Genomic DNA, 6,154 nt, shown 5'->3' on the forward strand with positions numbered 1-6,154 from the left:
TCTAAGATAAACCATTTTGACATAAGCCATTTTGACATAAAGTCCATTTTATTACTTAATTATTAGCATTCTACATATTAGCGGTATAGAAAATATGTCAGTCATGAAGTCCTAAACAGACATTTTGCTGCAGCTTTTTCTTCTTGAAGTGCTTTCTTTTTAAATGCTCTTTCGCTTTCCCCTCCACCTGGGTGCTTTCTCTACATCCTCGCATGTTTAAACACTTTGGCTGAAGTGCATAGAGGATGTAAACCAAATGCAATGTTATTGGTGGCTCTGTGACTAATGCTGCCGCTGTACCTCCTTCCAACTGCATTTGACTCTCAGCGTTATCCTATTGGCTTTCCTAAACTAAAATCAAAACTTAAGCTTTTAATTCTATTCTCAAATTGGCAATTCCAGCATTTTGGATGTGACATTTGAAGTAAAATCTCAAAACATATGTTAACATTGAAATTAAACATCTGTTTATATTTTAACTAACCACATGGGAGTTATGGGACCAGTAAAATATCAAGCTGTAAACATTTTTTATATTATAAATTTGAAAAATAAACATGCATTATGGACATGACCAAAAAAGTTAGCGAGTTTACAGTAATGTAATGTGTATTATTATAGCGCATTTATTGTGTACCCCCAAAGCGCTTCACAATCATGAGGGGGGGACTCTCCTTCCAAACCACCACCAGTGTGCAGCATCCACTTGGATGATGCGACGGCAGCCACAGGACAACAACTTTAGGAGGAGTGGAAAGATACTGATAGAGCCAATTCGGTGGGGATGGGAATGACCACAGCGAATCAGGACCTTTTGGACATCTTATCCGAAAAATGGTGCTTACTGACAGTATAGTGTCCCCTTCACTTTACTGGGGCATTTGGACTCGCACAGAATGCAGGTTAAGTGCCCCCTGCTGGCCTCACTAACAACATTTCCAACAGCAACCTAGCTTTCCCATGTGGTCTCCCATCAATGTACTGACCAGGCTCAGCCCTGCAGTAAACAACATATTTTGTAAAGATTCTGTCAATTAAACTGCACAACCAGCCTGTTCTCAAGAGGAAACGTAGCTATTTTTTATTTTGTCCGTTTAGTGTCTAATTCGTATGAGTTGTACGAAAATGTATGATTTTAAGGAGGCGTAGCACCCAACCACACCCCTAAACCCAACCGACATTGAGTAATAAGCAAATTATACTAAATTGTACGAATAAGCTTGTACGAATTCACACGAATACTGTGCCACTACATCAAAAATTTACAAATTGCCACGAGATTGTGTTCACATAACCCAAAAGAAACAACGCTAATCTAAAGTTGGCTTTCTATAGAACAAAAAAATTATTGATTTAATTTAATTTGACATTTTTATTATTCTGCAGTAATGTAAAATATAAGCCTACAAAAAAAATTATAATAAAACACGTAGAAAGTATTTTACTATTTTGTTAAAAACTATTTTTGTTCATGGCAAGACTGAGATTTGTATGGAATTGCTCAAATACTATTTAGGACGGATAATATGCGAATTGGGACACAACAACAAGAGACTTCTCTTAGTGAAATTTATTTATCCATTACAGGAATAATCCAGCCAAGACCAACACAAAAACCCACTCAGCTAAATGTTACGTTATTATAGTCACTGAAAAAAATATCATGCTATTCTGATATCATGTGTGGATTTAACCAATAGGCGAGGTAAACAGCTGCTTAGGGCCCCAGATAATCTGATGGCCCCCAAATAAATAAGTAGAATTACAGTTCTAAATAATATAAATAACATTGTTTTCTATTGTATTTTGAATGGTGAGGGTCTACAAGTTTTTAATTGAACGTAATTATTACATCTGCGCAAATGTGTCCACCCTCAATCATGGACCAGTCCAGCAGTCAAATCAGTAGAGATTTAGGGCTCAATAACACTATGCTATACGAACCGTGCCCAGGCATGTTTCCCGGATCAATTGAAAAGTGTCAGTGCTCTGAATCAGGCTCAGGCACAGTTTAGTTGGCCGACCCTGGTCTGGTTGGAAGGAGTGTGCCAGAGCTCGGTTCACTATGGCTCAGAAACTGAAGACGAGACATGACTTTTAAGGGACTGTTTCATATAGATTTATTAATCATTCTTACTGTTCAATGAACAAAAAAACTGTCGTAGTTTATTAAAGACGCAAACCCCTCACTGCACAACAGCTGCACCTTTAGCAAATTTAGCAATCACTGCAAAAAAAGCTTTTCTTGCCTAGATTTTTTGTCTTGTTTCTAGCCTATATATCTCACAATTCTTAAATCAAGAATTTTCTAGACAAGCAAAACATATTTTCTTGTTTTCAGCAATAATATACCAAAATTAAGTGAGTTTTTCCTTAAAACTAGCAAAATAATCTCGTTTTTCCTTTTGACATAAGATTATTTTGCTCACCCCATTGGCAGTTTATTTTGCTAGTTTTAAGGAAAAACTCACTTAATTTGGTATATTATTGCTGAAAACAAGAATATGTTTTTCTTGTCTAGAAAATTCTTCTTGATTTAAGAATTGTGAGATATATAGGCTAGAAACAAGACAAAAAAATCTAAGAAAAGTATTTTTTGCAGTGTATTTGGCGAAATATTTGACTGCGTGTCACTGCTTCCCAAACGATTAAACGATATAACTAAAGAAATCTCCACTGTGCTGAGTGAGAGCACTCAAGTGTGCCCAGGCCGAATGTAATGTAAGTGCGGGCCGTCTGGGGAGACGGGAGAGGGGACAAGTGTGCTTCGGCCCGGTTCAAGGCAACTGTGCATAGTGTGAGAACACCCTTAGTTTAAAAAACGAAATAGTTCATTTACTATTTTTAGTTGTGAATTCATTTTAATAAATAAATCAATTCAAACAAATCATTTTAAAAGTTTGACAAGATGCTTTACATGTTATTTTGCATTAAGATAATATGTAGAAAAGAAGACCGAGTGAAATAATAAAACAACTAAATAAATTCTTTAAATCATTTAAAGTACAAAAGGTGCATTTAAGAACTGTTGGGCCTCATAGCTGGAATTAAATCCGCCCCTGTCTGAGATAAAATGACTTCAAATACAAAGCTTCACATTTCAGCTTTTAGAACTCTAACTAAACTCTAGAAGATGTTTTTTGCGCATGATTTTTCTGAGATGAGTCTGATTTATTTTCTGTGGTGGCAAGTTGACAGAACTCAAGTTGTTTTTTTAGACCTGGAAAATTCCTTGAATAGCATTTATCAGGACCTGTAAAGAGGATGAATTTAAGAGTCAAAAATGTCGCATTGTTATAGTTGAACTGGTATTAAGACAAGTAAAAACAAATGGTTTGTATGTTCCACAGAGCACATGTACAAAAAAAAGAAAGAAGAAATATGTACTGTGTGAAATACTGTATGAGATACTGTCAAAGTTTGTGTAGAAACAAAGTTTGCATGTCCTGATATATGTAAATGTACTTGATTTAAAAAAAAAAAAAAACTGCATTGTTTTCTAGTGGACCAAATCAGCATCCATAACAAACACTGATTTTTATTTATTTTTCTTTCCGAGGTATTAAGAAGCACAATTTTTACAATGGGTATAATTTGAGTCCTTTGTCTTCGATTCCGTATGCAATACAAACATGGAAAGAAAACGCCTTAGAACATTAACACTTCCTCTTTTGTGTAAGTAGAGAAAAGGATATTGCACTATTTCTTTTGTTCTTTTTGATGTCTGCTTTGTAATGCAATAAATGCACTAGATGGAACAATAATTGCAATGAACATTAATTGGTCCTCAGGCGTGATGTAGGTAAACTCTTTCTCTCGCCCCTTCATCTTTCTGACAACATGAAAAATAAAGTCCTGCCTGATGCTGTACATGCTTTCTATTTAAAGAAAATGCCACTAGTTATACTAATAATAAAACAAACAAAAAAAAACATTTTATGTACTTTTGAAAACTCCAGTCGTGTCTCAGTTGTTTGATCATTACTCATATTTTATTGCTGTCTATTTGTTTTCTTTTTGGAAATATGCATACACTGCTGTATTGTCCTACACAGAAGTCAGTCATATCTGCATCTATAGGTGTTATTTGGTGCTCATCATTCGGAGAATAATAGGGTATATGCTGAAGCATGCTAATAGGACTTTTAATTTGCCAGTAAACTGGGTTAACCGCTTCTGTTATGTCAATGCAAAATCGGCACATTTAAGGTCTATTTTCTTTAAAAAAAAATCAGTGATCTCCACTGGCTGTGTGATATCCAATATAAAGTGGGTCTCAGATTGTACAAGAAGCACTGCATTAAATTGCATTTTCCCTGCCATGTCTTTATAATATGAGCATTTATTTTACTCCAGTATATTTAATAGAGCTTCTGCGCTTGCCTACCGATTCTGACGGGCGCGTGCGAGTGAATGGCTTTTTGTCTTGTTTTACGCTTAAGCAACTTATGAATGCCAGAGTCTATTTAATTGAATGTATTTTAATGACATTACAACATCGTTGCTGTAAAAGGAACCGTTTAAAATGGAAAAAAAAAAGCACAATAACAGGTCACTGAAAGTTTATCAGTATGGGAACAACACTAGCTCGGCATATACCCTATTATACAACCAAGTAAAAAAAAAAAAAATATATATATATATATATATATATATATATATATATATATATATATATATATATATATATATATATATATATATATAATTTAAAAAGTAAAGTGTGTGTGTGTACAGCAGAATTATTAGCCCCCTGTTTATTTTTTCCCCCCAATTTCTGTTTAACGCAAATTTCTTTTTTCAACACATTTCTAAACATAATAGTTTTAATAACTCATTCCTAATAACTGATTTATTTTATCTTTGCCAAGAGGGCAGTGAATAATATTTACTACAAATTTTTCAAGACACTTCTATACAGCTCTAAGTGATTTTTAAAGTCTTAACTAGGTTAATTAGGTTAACTAGGCAGGTTAGGGTAATTAGGCAAGTTATTGTATAATGATGATTTGTTCTGTAGACTATCGAAAAACAAATATAGCTGAAGGGGGCTAATAATTTTGAGCTTAAATTTTTTTGAATTATTATTATTAAAACTGCTTTTATTCTGGCCAAAATAAAACAAACATTTCCAGAAGAAAACACGTTATCAGACATACTGTGAAAATTTCCTTGCTCTGAAACATCATTTGGAAAATATTTAAAAGAGAAAACAAGATTAAAAGGGGGCTAATAATTCTGACTTCAACTGTATATATTATTAAATTTTACACTCCTTTCATCTTAGGGACAATAACAAAATCAAATTTCCACTGATCTTTTGACATTAAAAATCCAGCAAACCTCAGCTTTAAAAGCCAAATGAAGAAAGAATGAAGTATTTATTTAATCAAAAATCTAAAAATGGTTCATCTGAATATATGACACGTGTTCTCTGAAGAGCACATTTATTTTTGACAAGTTATTAAAAAACAAAGTATAAAGCATTCCAAAAATTTAAATGTTTTTGCATGGTGTACAGTTTTATCAGCAGAAAAAAAAAAATAAATAAATAAAAATAAAAAAAAAAAATATATATATATATATATATATATATATATATATATATATATATATATATATATATGTGCATGCTCCGGTTTCCCCCACAAGGCCAAAGACATGCGCTACAGGTAAACTGGGTAAGCTAAAATTGTCTGTAGTTTGTGTGTGAATGAGTGTACATGGATGTTTCCCAGTGATGGGCTGCAGCTGGAAGGGAAGTCAATAATGACTCAAGACACCGCAACTACACCCGCGCTTTGTTTTGAACAGGAAGCAGGCTTTGCGGGCATCCGGTTTATCAGTGCAGTTCTCCCGTGGACGCGCAAAGTTGAACCACTTATGACATGATGGATTGTGTTTCCTCTCTGGACTATTTTGGCTGCCTCATGTTGTGTTTGTTTGATTGCTTGTATTGTTGCCACGGACAACCAATTTTGGCGCTATTAGCTTTGTTGCTTCTAGCATTTATTGTTTCAAATTAATTTCATCTTGAATTTAATTATTTTTTATTATTATCTTCTTTCCCACCAAACATTTTACCTGACCCAATTAAAATTAGCCACCCTGCTGTCAACAGGACACTGAAAAATAAACACCAAACTCCACATAA

This window comes from Danio rerio, chromosome 23 (genome assembly GCF_052040795.2).
Source record: "Danio rerio strain M-AB ecotype USA chromosome 23, GRCz13ab, whole genome shotgun sequence".
In the NCBI taxonomy this organism is placed as follows: domain Eukaryota; kingdom Metazoa; phylum Chordata; class Actinopteri; order Cypriniformes; family Danionidae; genus Danio; species Danio rerio.